Source organism: Stegodyphus dumicola, chromosome 7 (genome assembly GCF_044657685.1).
Source record: "Stegodyphus dumicola isolate Sdum_Otavi_A_Nest chromosome 7, ASM4465768v1".
NCBI classification, from domain to species: Eukaryota; Metazoa; Arthropoda; class Arachnida; order Araneae; family Eresidae; genus Stegodyphus; species Stegodyphus dumicola.
Genome location: NC_140774.1, coordinates 142533244 through 142554786, shown reverse-complemented (window position 1 = coordinate 142554786; position 21543 = coordinate 142533244). Strand labels below are relative to the sequence as shown.

General features: G+C 31.6%; 1 protein-coding gene across 1 annotated transcript in view; it reads left to right on the top strand.

Moving 5' to 3' along the window:
• The window catches only part of LOC118185843 (uncharacterized), a 150072-nt gene that overhangs the window by 712 nt on the left and 127817 nt on the right, over positions 1-21543 (top strand). The window lies entirely within an intron of this gene.

Below are 21543 nucleotides of genomic sequence, written 5' to 3'. Positions count from 1 at the left end.
AAAGAATTCGGTTGACCGATGAACATCAGTAATGCTTGATGGAGATAATTTCTAGTAATTTTACTCCAGTTCACGGATGTTATACAAATTTTTTATTCCAATACAAAATTTATAATTATTTGCATGCAAACACATGTAGTTTAATTTATACAAACATTTGAACTTTAATTTATATGTCGCAGAAAAATTTAACAAATAAGAGATTAGGTGCTCCTTATTTATTCTCAAGCTGTATTCCTTTCTTGGAAAGTTTTCTCTAAAAGCTTAATTTTTTTTTTTTTTTTTTTTTTTTTTTTTTCTATAATTTGCTCTTTTTCGTTTAAATTCATGTAAGTTACTTGGTGAGTAATTAAACATGTTAGAATTATTTGAAATAAATGCCAATTTGAAAATGTAATATTTAACTGTCGATATATTTGAATAACTAAGCGTAAGCCCCCCAAAAATGTCTTCGTGGTTCCAGACCTTAAGTTACAGATGGGGAAAAAATATAATTTTGATTTTTTAAATTTTCGTATTATTATTGTTTACGTATACTTTGATAAATATTTAGTAAATGAAATTTAAAATTTAGTTAAAATATTTGTTATTTTTGTTGATAAAAAAAACTTTCGTTTTGAGAAGAAAAACGTTTTCGCCCTTCAACTGTTTTCAGATTATGCATTAGGTCCCTATGCAGTTTGAGTTTGAGAGCACTGATATACTGTATTTGAGACATTAAATTACTGTTCACTTATATTATATTTTGTATCTTTATTATTTAAACAGAATATAAATAAAATACTTATTAAAAATAGTTTGAAAAATAAAGGGCAGAAAAGTTGTCTGGAAGCATAGTTAAGATCTGTACAGGTTTATTTACTGCGATATTCTGTCATGTTCTGGGTTTCTATTGTGATTTACAATACACCCCAGAATTGAAGGCGTTCCTTTAGGAGCCTTATATTAAATACTATAACCTGATGCTACTCCGCGATGGGGAGAACTTGAGTGTAGCAAGCATGACTACTTGGCATTGTTAGCCTCTCCTTATAGAGCGATATAAAAATAAATCTAGGAAAATTTTAATTTGCTGAGCTGCATAATTTAAGATACGAGATCAATACATTTCGAGGGTACGTAACACTAATGATCCCGCCGATAAAAATTGGTATTTTAAATGAAATGATAATTGAAAATTGACAGAAGTGATAAGAACATGTTATTTACAAATCTATGTAACTGCGTAAAATTATTCTTCTTAATTTATTTCATATATTATTATAGTAATCATTTTATCGCATAAATATTAGACTAAAATATTAATTTTATAAGCATTTGAAAATCTTGAAGACACTATTTTGAGTTTTTCAGCCTCTGACTTACTTTGATTAACCGTAATAGCAAAGAGTCTTATTTATGGAGCAGAGCTTTTTCGAAGATAAGGGGAGGGGGGCAATTAAAAATTAGAATGTCTGCAGTATTCAAATATAATGAATTAAATATCATAATACATTAAAATACAAAAGTGTTGAAAAAAATATTTAAGAGGCGAGGGTTTCAAACTGCCATATCTTTATTCGGTACAGATAAAATAAATACATACATGTCTACAAAATAGATATGTATGTATTTATTTTACTTGTACCGATATCTTTATTTATTTATCTGCATATGCATTTATTTGTATTACACATACATGTATAGATATGTATATATGTATAACATACAACTGCATGTTGTACATATATCCAGGCTGATTCAAAAATATCTGGGACAAATTTTAAGGCCAGTAATGGAATGTAATGTGTATGCAGAAATGGTGTTTTATAATATCTGTAAGTAAGAGCGTTTTACAAGCGCAAATTTTCATTCCTAGTGAGAATTTCGAGAGATGTGCATCATAATATGAAATCGGAGTTTGCTGACATGTATTTTATTTGTGCGGTTGCCGTTAAAACGGAACAGCTACTCTAAGCAATTCTTGAGTATCTCTTTTGAGCAGTTGCTCCGTTGCCGGGAACTCAAGGAAATTGTTGCATTTTTAATAATATTGAAATATATTCGCAAATGCAAACGAATAATTTCTATACAATCTTATTATTAGCAGCATCATTTATCAGCTAAAATTTGATATAAATTTATTCTTATAAAAATAGATTTTATGATAAGTGCGGAACTCAGAATAACCAACCAATTTTTGGATTTTATATGATTTTTTTAAAGTGTACAAATTTATGAGCCACCTCCTGTTGTAAAAAGTATGCTACATTTCGTTTAACTCCATCACTTAATTTTTTTGTCACTAATCAAAGCTAATACAGCCAAACATTGTGGCTATCAGTAAAATTTAGCATTTTTCTAGAATTGTATTCTACAACTGCTAATTTCAGTGCAACTTTAGAAGTTTAGAATGTTTTTTGCATGCTATACATATCTCAGAAATATCTTGAGAACATATTTAAAATTGTTTTTTAAAATTATTTTTTAAGTTCTTATTTGTACTTTCTTTGCTTTTAAATTTAAAACCAGTTCATAGTTTCAGACTTTTCCTGGTAAGATCATCATAGTGGAAATTTCATTGACGAATAAAATATAAAATTACGTTAAAATGAAAAATATTAGACCAACGCATCAAATTATGAAGAACAAAATAAATAAATAAATAAATAATCTGAAAGGGTTCAGATTTTAACAACGGGTCAAAAGGCTCTTAAAGTTTAATACAGTGTAACATTAGAGATTATCAATAGAGATGGCGTAGGTGGAACAGCGAAACACTGTAGAGGATACTAGACGTTACTCATGGGAATGTTACTCATCTTCTGTTATATTTGAAACGTGGAAAAATATATAACGTTATTCTGTAAAAATGTTTAATGTTTTAAATTACATATATCATTAATTAAATATATTTTAATTTAAATCAATCAAATGAAAAAGTAAAAAACAAAAAAAAATAGTCTTAAGAACTGCAGCTATTGCTTTTAAAAAGCTTAGTTTGTTGATTCATAACAGACAGATTAAATTTGAAAGATAAATATCTTACGTTTTACAGAATGACAAACAAACTTGAATAAAAACTGAAAGAGCGCATTTAGAGTGGATGATACTTAGAGTTAATATTCAACGCGACATTGTGTTTCAGGACTAACAGCTGTTTTGGGCTAAAAATAAAAAAATTATTAAGAAACAAAACAAGAAAAGAAAAATAGCAAAATTATTAAAACGCTAAACAGGAACAGAAAAACGTAAAATTATTTGTTCTACCTGATTATTAATTAATAAGATTATTAAGATTATTAAAATTGCGTAAACTCGGTCTAGTTTGTTTTTCTTATCTTCAAAAATTACTGAAGTCAGCACGTTTAATGAAAGCGGTCGGACACTTTTAGATTCTTGGAATTATTATAAAAACTTTAAATGAATTAAACTGAAATTATAAATTACAGAATTATTAAGTATGTATTTAACTAGTCTTTTGTTTGTATTAAGCATCGTTTTTCAAAAAGTAAATGGTATCTTTTTGTGTTGAATTTGCCGCCGCATAAGTCTTTGGCGACGTTTGAAGATTGAACGATTTAAATATAAGATCTTATGTTAATTAACCAGCTTTTATGATTTAAACCTTTACTACAATTTCTCCTTTTTGTAGTCCTTGTCAGGAAGAAAATTAGATGATAGAGCATTTAAGGGTTTTGAATATTTTAGAGGTGGAGTATTTGGCAGCAACGACTGCAGTATCGCCCAGCTTACCTAGTATCCCCCAGCTTTACCATCAAATATCTCGGCTTTAGCCATTTTACTAGCATACGTTTAAAACGTGCCATAAAAATATTGAATAGGCCAATTTATGATGTATCCGAATACAGTACCTTTATTATGAACTTTGTTAGTTTTAATACCCACAAGCGGAGAAGTTTATTTGTACAAGTCGCACTTTCTTTCACTTAAAGCAGTGGTTCCCAGACTTACAATGCCCGGATTCCTTCTCATTAGCAAAAATCTGATCATGAATCCCAAAGTGAAATTATTCTGTATAAGTGATAAAAAAATTACAAATTTAACTTTGATGTTTTGAATGGTAAATGATTACGTAAAAATAAAATATAGATAAAACATTCTGATATTTGAAGTAGTATTTATTGAAATTATAACTATTGTTTTAAAATACCAAATACATATTTGCTTTCTAATGAGAAAGGTGAACCTGGTGTGATGATATGAAATTATTTAGGTTCGGCGGCTCTATGTTTGTGATAATATTTGTATGTGTTTATGAACATTAACAGTCGGTTTCTGTTTTTCATGATGAGGCTTATAACTGCACTTAATCCACGTTCCACTAACTAGGCAGTTACCGAAAAACAATCAACAACTTTTCTACAGCGACGCATAATGCAGGATATAAAATTAGTATTTGTGTTTGCAACCAGTCATGGCAATTTGCCCAGAAGTTCATGGAATGGATTTTAATTTTTAATTTAAATTTTTTAATTTAATTTATTAATTTCGTTATGGAATTTTGCGTTGGTTCACTATAAAAGTCTGAATTTCTTTTCAAATTAATGCCACCAAATATTAGAACTCTGAATTATATTTAAAGAAATTAAATAATGAAGAATCTGCATGAATGTATGTATGTTTCTCGCATTGTGAGAAAACAGCGGTACCTAAAGACATCAAATTTTGAATAACGTAGTCCTCCACTCGAATATGGGCATCTGGAAGCCCAAATTTGGAATTTGTTTTATTATCTATTTCATATTCTGTGAAACCTTAACGAATTTTTGATTATCAGAATCAAAAGATTTAAAAGCATTCCATGAACATTAACATCACGTGCATCCTGAAGCACGAATATTTTATGCGCGAAGTTTCTTTTCCTGTGATATTGCTGTTGAATTGAATTTTATGGGTTAAATGCCAAGAACATGATATTTAATAAATAAATATATCACATAAAACGTTAAAAAGCATTTGTGCGTAATATAAAATCTTAACGCTTTCAGATTTTTTTAAACATTAATTTCATTTCTTCATTTATGAATAACTCAATAAATTTCTTCCATATTTGTATGACTTCATCTCAGAATGTGGTCTACTTGTGGAAGGATCCAATGGCCAGTTGGGAATATACGAGAGAAAAATGTCTCAAATTTTTGGCTTAGATCAGAATGAAGAGCCGGTTATGTATTGACAATAAGCTAGCAAATCTTCATCTCGTTTTTGGAATTTCGAAAGATTTCGAAACTGAGAGCATTTTCCTCTCCCCAAGTTTTGCTTGTATAGAAGAAGTTTTGCAATAAAGGCAGATAATATACTTTTAGTTTTGATTAAATTAAATTTATCATCCTATACCTCCAAACTGATTTCGCTAAATTTGGCCATAAGATACGCAATTTTTTGAATTAATTGAACTGAGTAGAAGATCATTATCATTAATTTTCAGGAATTGCAACATTAAATCAGAGATTATATAAAATCGATTTAAACATGTTCTTTTAGATAGTCAACGAAATTTCGTGTTAAGTACTAAATTAATCTTCATTCTCAAAATAAAGTTGAATAATCTCTCATATAAAGCATTCCCTTTGACTCAATCCACGGCAACACTCAAAAAATACATTCCTCCGAATTTTCAGTAAGGTACTTCTAAAATTTGAATTACAGTAAATTTTTTTTAAACCATGGCTGCTTCAGGAAAGCATATGGAATTAGAAATTCGAAATTTAATACTCAATTTGCTACTAGAAAAAGAACAATCTATTAGAAAATTTGAAACAGTTAGCTTAACATTTAACATTTTCTGGAATAATAAAACACTGTTCAAAATATCACAGAATTCATAATAAAAATAGACAGAAGGGGATCCTCCCTGTGAACAATGTAATATTATAATAAATATTTAATTAACTAATGATATGATTGTTCTAAAACATAGCACTATCATTATCAATCATATGGAGCATCTGTTGCAGCATATGCTGATAAAATAATAACTCTGGAACTTTCGTATTATCCCGTCCAAAGTACTTTGTAAAAGATTTTATCTCTTTTTATCCTCCATTATATCCGCATGCAAACTTTTCATAAAGCTATTATGACTATGTATTACTGTTAAAAATGAGAAATACTTACGAAATTAAATGACATTATCAAATGAGATGATTGCAAAAATGAGAATTCTAAAAGGATTGTTTGGCATAAAAGCCAAATAATCGGTTTTATTCTTATTTTTCATTGCAAGATAAATTGATAAAAGAGAGACATACTTTTATAGTATGTATGGGATAAATTTAAAAAATGATATGTTTTTGTTAATAGTGAAAATAAGCATGTTATACAAAATTAAAGAACATTTCAAAAGGCGTATTTATTTTATAAATATAAAATGATGAAATTTTATATGCGGCCTGTATAATATGGGGGGAAAAACAAAAATGAAATGCATTTCTTATCGTTCATAACTAAAAATGAAGAGCTAATTTTAGTTAGAGGCCTTAACTCTACTACATATACACGTTTAAAATCAAAAGGTTCATGCCTTATAAATTAAACTGACCTATCTGCCTAAATTAAAATATGAATGAAATTTTCAATTAAAATATATGTAAAGTTTGACTTGCTTTAGAAGCATAAATTAATATGAAACTCCTAACAGAATGGAAGCGAATTATTGCTATGTCTGGAGAGAACTACAAAGTCTTACAAATTTTTAGCAAACTTTTTTTATTTAAACAGTACTAAGACATGAATGCTCTACTCGTGCTTACAAATCAGCCAACCACTTGTGGCGATGAAACTGAATTAACAGAAAATTCAAATTTAAAATTAAGACTAGTAACCAAAGGCTGCAAAAAAGATTAAACGAAATGTTGGCTCGAAACTTCCTACCAGCGTAACAATTTAAACAACTACAGGGTGTTTGTGATAAACTTGACTCTTTTGGATGATAGTAAAAAAACAGAGAATAACGTCCTGAAAATGCATTGTATTAAAGTCATAGAAATCATACAGTATCAGAAGAACACAATAAAGCCCAATTACTTAAAAAAAAAAAAAAAAAAAAAAACTTTGGGCCCCTAATTGCTTCAAGGTGACTCCTAGATCTGGAGCATGCCGCTTTCACGATGTCCCTGGGGAGAGCTGCAAATGCCACCTTAATCCTGTCGATAAGCTATGTCGTTGTGTTTCAGGCAGTGCCGTTGGTGTGTTGGTCAATCATGCAACACACATAACAATCCATGGGTTTGCAAGATTACAGTCAGGGGAGTTAGGAGGCCAATTGTCGGGACTGGTGAAGTCCTAGGAATTGTTCCACAAACACATCAGGATCTTCCCAGCGGTATAACAGAGAGCGAAGTCTTGCTGCCACATGTAGGGTCATCTAGCAAGGCTCTACTCAAGGCTCACAATACAAGGCGGATAGCTCCTCATACCCATTCTCATTTAGCCTGAGTCTCTGTAAAAAGATATGCGGGGTCATCACATTACCATCACTGGAGACACATCCAAACACTATCACAGTTTGCTAAACTTTGGACCGTATGATACGGAGAATATCAGATGGATTTTGGGAAAGCCATCGGTTATTCTGGATGTTATGCACCTGGTCTTGACAAAGGTTCCTTTCGTCAGCGAAAAACCAAAATGTGTCTTGTTCAACCGGATTTTCCTCTTTGTTAAGGAGCTTCTTTGCCTTCTCGAGGCGGTTTCCTTGTTCCTTTTCAGTCAAGAGTTGGTATTTACGCCTCTTGTAGGAGTGATAACGAAGATCATTGTTCAAAGCCAGCTAAATGTTTCTCGAGGTGACACCCATTTCCGGCGCTAAAGCTCGGATTCCCTTTCTTGGATCTTTCTGCTCAGTCTTTTGCAGTTTTATTGCATGAATTCCGGCATACGGAGGGAATCGGATCTTCTTCTGTGAGCTTTCCTACGATCCACAGCTTTTTAGTCAACGTTGCACTTCTGCATTTTACTTCGTATCGCTTTCACTGTGTTCAAGGAGCACTGCACAACTGTTTTGATTGCAGAATTTGGTTGGCCGGCAGGAATCATCATGATGCACTTTTTACCTTAGCATACCTTTCCCAGTATTCTGGTGGCTTCCACCGGCCAATTGCAGTTCTGTTTGACTTAACAGCTGTATCTAGGAGTAAGACAAGTAATATGTGAAACCTGTAGCAATATTTTCAGACAACTCATATGCAATAAAAGTAACTGTCAGATTTACTCCCAACACCCTGCAAAGATGAAAAATACAGTATTACACGCAGTGAATTAAACTCCCGGAATCTTCCTTCAAATGCTGTCTCTATCTACCTCATTCGCGTTCTGGTAGATAAGCGGAAACGAGAAGTGATAGTAAAGACTCAAAACATAAAATAATTGGTTAGTGAAAAATGATATTAATTACTCTAGATTAAAGTTGAACTAAATCATACAGGAAAAAAAAGGGTCTAGGGTTTAAATAAAGTTCTGTATGCGTGTATTCATTTCGTATTCGTCTTTTGAAAAAAACTCTAGAACGAAAGTAGCCTAAATGTTATTGAAGTATATTTTTACGTTTGCCCTGACATTTCCTTTTTAGCTATAAAAATAGCTAAACTTTACAGAATTCATAGAATTATATAATTTATCAAAAATAAAAATTGAACAAGTTAATAGCATGTATGACAAGTTAAGTGAGTATATGACAACATGGAATATATAACATAAGTGAGTATATAACAGGACTTAGAAGAGAAGGGCTAGCTCATAGAGCTTTTCCCCCTGAAGCAGAAAGTGAGGAAGTGATGACGTAGTCATGATGACACTGAGCGCGCAGATGCAATTCACAGCTTGGATATTAGCGTTTTAGAACCAGCGTTTAAAATGAGCTGTGTGTGAAAGATAGCTATAATTTGGAAGAGACAATGTTACTGCTTTACGCGTTTTAGACTGAACCATTAAAAAATTTAATAATACTTACTCAGTTAAAAAATAATAGATAAAATTTGCTACTCTTTTAACATAAAGTTCCGTGGGTTTTTTTCATTCTTATTTGCAGGTTTTTTATTTAATGCACGTTTATTTCTAATCATTTCTTTATCTGCATGCTAACTGAGAGAATTTTTATACTGCTTCTAAGATAACTATAATAGCAGCTATTTAAATTTACTCAAAAAACAACTTTACATTGACATAGTTTTAAACATATATGACATATATGGCAATATTTCTGCTAACATACGTTTGATTTTTTGCCTAATTGTAAATTTTACATTGTTATAATTCTCTTCCGATTCAATATAATAATAGAATTTTTTAAATAATTTTGTAATTTATTTTTCTGCTTCAGGGACTTATATCTATATTACAATTAAATAAATGTATGTAAGATTGTTACCTTAATTTTGACAAAATAGCTTTACTCAGAGTACCTAAAACTGCTATTTAATTTTTCAAAAGTGTGATTAAAGAAAGCAGGTCTTTTTATGCCAATTGCTTTGATGTTTTATATATTTTATCTAGAATGCTAATCTAGCACAAAATCTAATCAATAATTAGTTACAAAGGATACAATAAGAATAACTTTAACAAGTACTTAACAAAATTAGTTTGTTAAATACTTGTTATTCTTATTGGTATTATTTTGGTACTATTCATAATACCGAAGATATTATCGATTAACTCATAGAAGTCAGATGCTTTTTGATTTCCTGTGGGGTGGAGTATATCTTTTGCGGTACTTTTTGAAAATAATATTTTCTCTGGAGCGACTTTTTGTCTCTCGTTTCCCTTGACCATTAAATAATTCCGTTTTAGTCTGCGACACAATTTGATTTCTTCTCAATCTCTATTTAAAACCTCTTTAATAATATAAAAATTTAAAACACTTCCATCTTCTAAAACAGATCCTTTATCTAAAACATGGTTTCTCAGTAATTTGAGGCAGAGCGCGAAATAAGACCTCTGATTAAAACAAACTGCACATTTTGAAAAGAACCGAGAACTTGGTCCAGTTTAGAGTCATAGCAGAGTTTTCAATCTATATGCATTTCGTCAAAACTGAGAACGCATATTTTTTCTACAGAATACAAATATTCGCCTCTTTCCTTCTTTAGAGTAAGAACATCACTTTGTATTCTTGGACTACACTAAAATTTAGCGCACCATTTCTTTAATTTGCTAATACTAGGTAAAGATATTCCAATTTTTTTCTTAATTTTTTTCTTTCCAAAAATCATAGCTTTAAGATGACAGAGCTCTTATGACGATGCAACGTGAAATATCTTCACTAGTCCATCTGATTTTTTCCTTCTTTTTCAGTAATGCATTAATCTGCGTCTTTATAAAAATAGGCTTTAGACATTTTTCCAAATTCTCCGATTTGTGCTTCCCCCCCTCAAATTTCGCTATTTGAGATTTTAATTTCTGATACCAATTTCTGTCTAGACGTCGACGTCGTCCACCTTCTTTGTCGCTGAACAAACATTCTAAAATTTTTCTTTTCTCTATTTTTCAATACTTTAATACAATTTTCTAAGGATATTATTTTGTTCTTCAAATTATCAATGCATTCTTGTTTATCCTTAAACATAGGACATTCAGGAATATCTACATTTTCATTTGTGAGTTTTATTTCAAAATCATTAAAATTTGATTTATTATTTTCATCATCAATTTCGATTTATTATTGTCATCATAATTTACTTTCAGCACAGCATTTTATTTTAACAGTTTCTTTTTGTGGCTATCCAAACAAGCGATGTTTCATACCATCTTCATAAACACTGCACAGAAAATGTTCACTGCAGATTTTTCCGCTCTTCACATTAACAGAATCTTGTCTTTGACATTTGTGTATCCATACTTTCGTCAAAAGCAAAATCCCATTTGTATCCTTTGGTCCCATGAAATAAAATATTATATAATTTCATACTTCTGTAGGTACTACGGCACGTTACTACAGCGCAAAAAGCAATATTACGTAAACGATACTTTACAATATAGAATTTAAAATAAAAACTAACTAAAATTACAGATATATAAATTCTTTTAATATGTACATTATTAGAAAACATATATATATATGATTAAAATTAATTTGGGATATGTAACCTCTAGAAAATCGTCTCGCAGCTGAATGAAACTACAGTATTAAACGCGGGAAATCAGAACAGGTGGCATCTCAGTGACGTCAGATTACTGCCTGTTAAGTCCCCCCCATTTAGGCTCGCGTCGGCGAAGAGTCGAACAAAGAAATGAGCTAGCCCTTTCTATTTATCCCTAGTATACAACCCATTTAAATCATGGGACCCTGCAGCTAAACTGGAGCATTAGGTTGTCCTTTTTTAGGTTTTACTGATTTTGATTATTCGGATAGAAGTACTAGAAAAACGTTACGCGCAGCTATTTAAAAAAAAAAAAAAATTTAAAAATTAAGAAATTAGGATTGCCTATCAATGTTTCCAGAATTCATCCTTTCGGTGCTTATCTCTGTGTGTATTGAATGACCTGTTATAGACACATGCCAAACGCATTAGATTAAAAAACAGATTATAACTGAACTGAATGAAAGTGTAGCTGAAAATGTTTTTGTTGCGCAAGTCAGCGAAAAAAAAACAAACACATGAGTAATACTGTTAAGCGTTATTTTTAATTAAATATGACATCAGTACACCGCCAAAACCGTGAACCCATCAACCATTGCTCAAATTAAATGCATTTAAAGATTTTATACTTAGGGGAGAAAAGGAATTATGACTTTTGCATAATTTTGGTCTCAAACTCAAATTGCATGCAGACCGAATGCGTGATCTGGAAACAACTGAAGAGATAGAATTTTTTTTTTTTTTTTTTGATAAAATGATAATTTTATCAACAAAATTTTTAAAAAAAATTTAATTAAATTTTAAACTAACCTACTAAATATTTATTAAAATATGCGTAAAAATGGTAATAACAAATAATAAAGTAAATAAATAAATATATTTATTTTCTATCTGATATATGAAGTTTGTACACTTTGTAACCAACCGCTTTGTTTGTATTTATAATTCAAACAAAGTGACAGCTAAATATTCAATATTTTGAATGGCAATTATAGTAAATGTTGAAAGTAAACAAAAATAAACAAGTGACAGCTAAATATAAAGTGACAGCTAAATGTGTTGTATTGGTTATATTTATATATTTACTTACTTCTGTAAGTCTTGTGCCAAAATCTAGTTAAGAGTTTAAATAGTTTTAAAATAAAAAAATACACTTTAAAAAGTAGAGTGTACTTAATTTGTATTTTTTGTATGTGTTTCATTATGTTTTGCTACCGATTTTTGAATAGAAGTAATTTGATTTTCTGTGCAATTTAACGCAATAAAAGTAGGTTATCGATTTAGGAAAGTACAACAGAAAACTCATGTCTTGAAAAGAGAAAGAAAATTTCGACTGTAACTTCATTTTGATTTTTGATAACATTACAAACACCTGCAAATTAAATTTTAATAAGTATCTCAAGAAAAACTTCAAATTTCTGGAAACCAGATAAGCATTGTTTATTTGTAACTAATCGAAGAAATATGTCAGTAGAAAATAAAGCTTCTCAGAGCTGTGTAACAGAATATATATGTGATTATCACAATTACCACTGCCAGCTTGGCTGAGCGGAAGCATATACATTAAAGAATTCTTATTTTCTACTTGCTACTTGACTGACTGAGCTACTGGAGGTGATGGCTGGCTTGAATGACTGAACTCTTGCTACTAGGTTTTTATTCGCGTTATTGCCTTTATTTTCTTCCATCAAGTGGGCGATACTACCGTAGAAGAACAAAGCTAATCCGGAAGACTAAACAAATTATTCGCTTCCATACTCGCTTTATTTGGAGTCAAATACATTGAATTATCATTACAAGCTGCGAAGCAGCTGCTATAAAGTCGTGGTATACTATCAACAAGTGATAAAGAAATTACTTGGTCAAAATGAAAACTGTTGAATTAGGTTTCAATTGCGAAATATACATTAAAAAATACATAAAAAATTCTCATCATAATAAACGCAGATGAAAAGCTTGAATTTATATTTATTTCCTATTTCAAATTCAAAATTTGGTACTCGAAAGAAATATGTATTGGCTACATTTTTAATTCACTCAAACGCAACATTTCAAAATTATGCACAATTTCAAACTTAAATATTGACATAAAGCAGATCTCATAAAAAGCCCAAATAAACAGGACATTAAATCCATATAGCAATATGAAGAGCGCAGTTGTGTAAGCAGCCATCCGTTAGCAATTGACCCAGAAATCGTATACTTAAGCAATACGAACTCCATAGAAAGGTCCGAGGTATATAAGCAAGCAAATTTAGGTTCTTCCCAATGATGACATCACTTACAGAAGTTTGAGAGACAGACACAGAGAGAGTAGGGAGTAAATGATTTTGAGTAGATTAGGAGTCAGTGATGTCACTCAGAAGAGTAAAACTTGTAGTATAGTAGCATCGGGGGAAAAAAACCAGAAACATCAATAATACTGAAGTTATACCTATTGTCGTCTGGCCAACTAAATTTATTGATTGTATTGACGTGAGAAGATCTCCCACCTTACTTCAGACACGTAGGCTGTCAAACACTTATATAATGCCAAAACCAGAGCCCCCAAGCTTTTCATTCAATCTCTTCTCCATTCAACAGCAGTCGCGCTCATAAGCTCAATCCATATCTCTATATTTCTAAAACTAGAAGAACGGTATTTACAACAAATACATAATTGGAATGTGTTCGCGAGTTGTGTAAAATTACATCAGGGGCTACTTGAAGCCCGTGATCAGCCAAGAAACCATGCAACATATGGACACAACGCTGAAGAGGTATGATGCAATTATAATTTCTTGCCATATTTTATTTTCAGGTAAACGCAGCTCGGCTTGTTCATTCGTCTTGATGCCCAACTCACTAATGCACATCTTTCATTACACACGTTTGTGAAAATATGCAACACCATATTCCCTTTTGATCAACTGAACTTGAATGATCTGAAGTAGAATGCCATTTACTCTTTTCTATAAAAAATTCGTTGCTGTGTAATCCTTTATTTTATAGATACAATATCAACGAAAACGTGCATTCTACTGAGATCTGAGCAAAAGAATTTTAAGCTACAGTTCAGGGTCATATATCAAATTGTTTCCGTAGTTTATTGGGATATCTGAGCAATTGCTGCGTGGGAATGAAAACCACCAATCGTGATAAATCAAATACATTTCTCTGTTACAACTAAAGAAGTGTCTTTATTGGCCGCAAGAGAATGTTACATAAAAAATGTGTTAGGGAACATTTTGTTGGTTTTATTGTTGCTCAGAGTTTGATACTAGACCATGAACTATTTAGAAATTCTGCAGCTATTTTCAAGCTTTTCAATATTTCTCCCCCTTCCCCGCCAAAACATTAATTCATTCTGCACTTATCTTTAAGATTTTCAATTTTTTTCGAAGATAGCAGATTAATTTGCAAACTAAAGGTGCTAAAATCGTGAATACTACTGCCTTCGTAAACTGCAATTACAGTTATGATTTTAAAGAGACTCCACATGTGCTCCCTCTGTTCAACTAATGACCTAATTGTTTCTAGCTCAAACGAAGGTAACTCTAGAGCAGTTTACCAATTAAATTTTATCTCAATCTTGACAAATTCAATAGCCAAGTTTTTTAACCTCAAATAGGCATTTTTTTATTTTAATGAAGAAATGAAATTTATTAAATAAGGAATAGGGCCGCCGTCGTTAGTATAATACAGATTCGATTTAGAAACGATCATAACTGCGTAATAACGGCGTTTAACTGTTGTTCCTCCACAAATTACAATTTATGATAGATAACAGCCTCCGATTAAAATGAGCATGATATTTTTAATTTCCTAATTTAAGCCATGTTTCTAAGACACGATAAAAAGTTCATGCTCTTAATTTTGCAGTCTTGTTTCAAGATTTTCCTTCAAAAAAATGTCGTTCATAGCTTTCTTTTGCATTTTACTGCTAAGATGCTGAGCTATAAGAATGCTACGACTTAACTGACGATGGTGATACTGACTACGTGACCTGGTTGAAATTAGCTATCTACTAAGCGGCACGATGGAACTTTGATGTTACGATAAGGCTATTTTTAACACTTGAATGATTACCTTGTTACAACAGCACATTGGTTTAAAAAAAAGTATGAAAGGATTCAGATTTTAATGTCGCAACAAGAAGGGGGGGTGCGTGTTACGGTTTTTTATAGCGCCTCTAAACTCACAGATTACTAATCTAATCTTGGACTCCCTCCTGCAACAAAATTATTATTATTATTAAACTACGCTTTGGTGGGAAAATCCTTTTATTTGTATTGCCATATATTTTATATTAAAAAAATATTAAATAATTAATGTAAAATTTATAAAAAATACAGAACAATAATTGTTAATAATAAATATAAAAATTATAGCACTAAAGCATCATTTGGCAGTTTATTACTTGTTATTTATTACTTTGGTATCTTTTGGTAATTTGGTAAAACAATTTTAATTTCAATTCTACTAAAAAATAGCTAACTAAACCGTAACGCTATATTTGCTTCAAAGTGCTAAATAAAGTAGAGTCCCTTTGAATCGGCAGTGACGGGTTCGAGCCGATTCCACAAACGGAAATATCTAAATAACTAAATATATAGTTTCAGAACTTACTTATTTATGCCTGTGATGCCATCTGCAGAAACTGCAGCATGCAAAATCCGTTGATCATGTTTTGGATCTGTTGGCCAGAATTAAATAAATAATATCGAAAATCGTACAGATTATTTAAAATGAAAATGCATAACATGATTTTATATTTCAGAAAAACAAAATTAAACATTTTAAAATTGCCAAACAAAACTAAACAACATTTTAAAACTACCATAGTTATTTTCACTTGAAAGTTGCAAATTTCTTAGTATGATATTATAAAACTTAAAAAGATCTGCCTGCTTATAAGATTGTCGTCGTAATTTAAAAAAATTTCGATGTGTATGCCCTAAAGGTTCATAATATCACGCGTTTATATAGATGAACATTTTTTCAGCAAATCTTATGAAGGTCTGCAATCCTTCGTCAGCTTCTATCCGTATAACTTTAATGTCGTCTTTATCTTGATGCTCACCCTCCTCATCCTCATAATTTTTCTTTCCCAATACATGCCCCATTATTTCGCCGTTATCTCAAGAAAGTGAGATGCGAACATAATTGTCTACATTCAACAAAGCCTGCATGTCCTGTTCATTAAAACTAATCTTCTCCAAACATATAAGTAAATCCAAGATTTCGGTTACAAGCATCGGATGTGTTTTAAAACCAAAAGAATCTTTATCATTCGACTTTTCACCTAGAAGTATAACTATAGCCATAATTTACAAAAACAGCGACGTACAATAATATTTTTTACACCTTTCTAGGCAAGAGCCAAAGTCCGTAGCTCATTTTTATATTCTGAATAATTCATTGATTGGATAAGACTTGTTATGCCGGGAATCAGAAACATAATCGAAATGCTTTCAACATTTCAATATTTAGATTGTTAGACCATTACATATTTTTTTTATCTCATAGGCCTCTATTTAGGTTTTAAATTTATACTTTCAAAAGTGCCGTTACCCTGATACTGCCAGTCAATTGAGGGCCGGTTACCTGAGATTTTACAGTAGATTAAAAAACTGCGGCGACATCAGTGCTAAAAAAACCGTAAAGGTAATTTGTAATCATAAATAAGTTATAAGTTGAATTAGAAAAAATAATACCTTTTTTTAATTATAAAACATAATGCTTGATTTTTCATCTTTTTGTACACTCTTAGACAAAAAAAAAGGGGGGAACCCACCAAGAAGGAGTTATCCGAATGAGACAAAAATCGGTAGAAGTGATGTGCATGTACAGAAAAACAAATGATTACAGTTTGAGAAAAATTAGATGATTTATTGAAGTGATAGAGCTTCACAGAGTGAAAAAGTCATAAACGCATTTGTCCACCTCTGGCCCTTATGCAAGCAGTTATTCGGCTTGGCATCGATTGATAGAGGTTGCAGTTGTCCTCCTGAGGGATATCGGGCCAAATTCTGTCTAACTGGCACGTTAGATCATCAATATCCCGAGCTGGTTGGATGGCCTTGCCCATAATACTCCAAACGTGCTCAATAGAAGAGAGATCAGACGACCTTGCTGGCCAAGGTAATGGTCGGCGAGCACTAAGGCAAGCAGTAGAAACATGTGCAATGTGGGGGGCGGCCATTATCTTGCTGAAATGTAAACCCAGGATGGCGTGACATGAAACGCAACACAACGGGCCTTAGAACTTCGTCGATGTACCGCTGTGCTGTAGGGTTGCGACGGATGAAAACCAAAGGGGTCATATTATGAAATGAAATAGCACCCCAGACCATCACTCCTGGTTGTCGGCCTGTCTGCCGGAAGACAGTCAGGTTGGTATCACACCGCTGTCTGGGGCGTCTCCAGACTCGCCTTCGCCAGTCATCGGGGCTCAGTTCAAAGCGGGACTCATCACTGAAGACTATTCTACTCCAGTCAGTGACATTCCAATGAAAATGAGACCGACACCACTGCAAACGGACCTGACGTTGAACAGAGGTCACGGCGCTCCTTACGCAGTTGTACAGTTGGCGCAAGGGGCGCCGTGACCTCAGCCTCCTTTCTGTGAGCCGTCTATGAATGGTCATTGCGTCACTGAAGCACAAGTTGCACATACAATCGATGATAATGATGCGTGTAGGGCTATGAGTGTCGTTCTGACGATTGCTCTGTCTTCACGTTCTGTTGTTTCTGTAGACCTACCGCTTCCTTCTCGACGCTGTGTGCGGCCATGGTTCACCCATTTCTGCCAACATCGTCTAATAGTGGCATCGCTCCTGCTCAAATGTCGAGCTATTCGCCGGTAAAACCAACCGGCTTTTTTGAACTCACTACATGACCTCTCTCAAATTCTGACATTTGCGCATATCGTTCGCGCACCTGTATGCGAGTCATAGTTACTGTCTACCAGAGTACACGCAATGAAATTCGTGAAGAATTTATGACCTATAATCGTAATTTCACCTCTTAAATATCCTGTCAGTTGCGAGATGCGCTGTAGCGACAACCGTTCATTCATTGGCAGCCAAAGTGTAAAATTTTGCATTTTCCGTCGAAACTTGTATGCATATCAATTTGTGTCCAATTTGCTTTATATATTTCGGTGTGTCTTTTTTTCTGTCTAAGAGTGTATATTAAGATATTACGTAATGCTTTTTTTAAATCTCACTACCAAATTAAATGTAAGAAACAGGAAGATTTTATAAAGTACGTATTTGATTTAATCTTCTGAAAAGGAAAATTTAAGCATTTTATTTGCAGGATGATAGAAAGATATGAAGCTATATTTCCGCCAAACCGGTTACTCTCTTTACTGGAGGCATCGTGCAAAGATAAAATTACAGATTTAGAAGATAACATTAATAGAAAAACAGCTTGAAGGTTTTCATAAAGCATTCTCTGAGAGGCTTTTTTATTTGCTTTCTAATCGTTGAGTAATAAATGTTTTTTTAAAAGCTTTTTTTCTTAGCACATTTTTAAAATTGAATTAACTTTGAAAATTTTTTATATACTTTCTAAAAATTACTTAGTATGTATACAATACCTCAAGGCTAGAAAATTAAACACAGAGTTTATGAAAGATAACAGAAGATAAAAAAAATAAATTACGTAATTGATTAAAAATTTTTAAAGTCGGGTTGATAAAAATGTTTTTTCCTGTCTCGCTTAATGCATTATCTATACTTAAGGATCGCAGGTTATCGAATATTAAATAATTTCTATAGATATCATATTATTCTCATTTTTGGAAGAATTTTGCGCAATAAAAGTACGAAGCTGTTGCCAATTAATGTGGCATAAGATATATAATTCTCAGATTTACAATAATAGATTGATTATGAATCTAAACATTGAGTCATTAAAAAAGTATATTATTTAATAACATTTTTCCGCTTTTGAAAGGCGTTTAAATTACTTGAATTTTCATAACATCAATATAATTAAAAATACGTCGTGAATTACACATTTTCGCTACGTAATATCTCTCACTCCTTTTATCTATATACACTCGTGTGCATTAAAAATTACGACGATGATGATGTATCAACATAAGATGCACGAATCTCACTATATTTTTTAAACTGTGTAGCAACATAAGTTTTTAAACTGTGTAACAGCAAAACTATATCCAAGACATGAGACTGAAATTGTTTCTCTCTATATTTTTAAAATTTTATTTAAATGAAAAATACTTAGTTTTCTTAGAATGTCGAAGAGAAAAATATTTTTGATTTAAAAAAAGGAAGAGAACATTTTAAAGGATTTGCTATTGGACTGAGTATTACAATTTTTATTAAAATTTCAAATTTTGTGATTATACAAGGAAATGGTCTACGTTACATATGCGTTATTTAAAAGAATTTCAGTATAAGGAAAGGATTCTCTACTCGACTTTACGGCCAGGGCCGTATCATCAGCATAGCAACCTAAGAAGCCATTTAAATCATTGAAAACACGCAGAAAATCCGCCATGTATAAAATATACAAGATTGGGCTCAAAATGGATCCCTGAGCTACTCCTGGGTTGAGTCTTTTCTGAACAGCTGCAGATAACATAAAAAGAAGATTTCATAATACAAAACTAACTAAAATGAAAAACTAAAATATGATACACAGATACTGAATGTCACAGCTGTTACAGACCGAAACAGTTGTTCTTTTGAAATATTACTGTCGAATAAGGCAATATTCTTTAAGAAACTGGATATAAATCTAAGAAATTTATGATAATGGCAACATGATTCAAAACTTAGCTATTCATCCTACTATTTAATTTTTTAACGAATTAGGGAAGAATTTAAATTTAACATATGTTTTTTTTTTTTTTTTTTTTCCCTTTAAACTGCAAATCCAAAGCAGTTCTTCACTGAAAATAAATAAGCAATTTTTGTGTGATATCTTGTTACGATCAAAGTATTTTCGCCTGGAAACAGATTCGGTCATTAGTGAAGACACGTTTCTTTCAACATCCGAATTGACCTTAAGTTTCAACATCGTTTCATAGAAAGTGCTCTGGAATGTTTTCATTAAATTTTTTTTGTTGCTCTTAACATATAAAAATAACTGAGATTTTTGGAAATTTTTAAATTCAGTAATCAGAGCTATAAGGTTTTCATAGAGCTTGGACTATTTTGTCTAGTGTAATTGTAATCCCATAGAGCAGTTAAGTAGTTTACTATATCATCTTATCAATTTAGATCACAGGAAATAAGCTTACAAATTTAGATTTTCATTGTAAAAAGATGTAAGGATCACAATAAGCTCCTACGATAAGTTCACGCCTAAGCCATTTTCACTTTTTCTATCCTGGAAGTTTATTTCTGAGCTGTTTTTCAATATTACAGATCTTTAATTAGGTTAATTCGTAAGATTTTGAATTAGATATTTTCATAAAAAGTATAAAATTATAATTTCTTAAAATCAAATAACTGGATTTTATTTTCTTCCATCTAGATCATGTCAAATTATGCTTCTAACTTATAAAAGTAGATATCTAACTCGTATCTCTCAATGCTTGTTGTAGTGACTTGCATTGTATACCTTGGTAACCTCAGATTGACGGACCATGATTATTTTACAGTTATGTGTTTCTTACAAACACGGTTTTGCAAAGATTTCTAGTTATTTTTTGTTTGTTTTTTGTTAGCTGAAGTCCTAGTTTACTAATACTTTCATTTCATTCAAAATGAACATGAATAACGCAATAGAAAATCTGTACAGGAAGCTATTTAATTTGCAATGCGACATAAATCTTATTCAAACACTTAAAGACATAGATTTTACTAACTTTTATTCATACTTGTAAAAAAATAAATAAACTCGTTATGAATTTTGGCATTAAGAAATTTTTTTTTTAATATTATTATATAAAAACAGCGCATTTTTCAGTATTGAAAATCTAATGTGGACACCACATGACTTCCTTTTACGGCCTATTAAATTATACACATTTTTTGCTGCATTTCATTTAAATTTATTTCCTCGAATTTCATTGGAGGTCTATTTCTCAGTAAATCAATTCAGTTCTCACTTCGCGGCAAGGCAAAAGTACATGAAAACTCAGAACATCTTAATTAAAAATTGTAAAATACAGAAAAATGTAAAACACCAAATACAATTAAAAACAATTAATTCTTACAGTTAAACTTAGAGTTTCTCTCAAAAACAAGCCATTCGGTCAGCGGCAGAAAGATAGGTTTTTCGATGCACAAAATTCAAAATTTACTTTTGGTCTCTCTCGTCAAAAGACACTGAAATTGGTGCAGAAAGTACTCACTATTCTACTGAGAGTTTCAAATGTAAACAAATGGCGGCTTCCTTAAGTTTAGTAACACTTAAACAACTTTTAAATTGTTGATAATTCTACAATTGTTGCATGCAGATTAACTAAAGCATAAAAACCTTAACAGGAACATAAGAACAA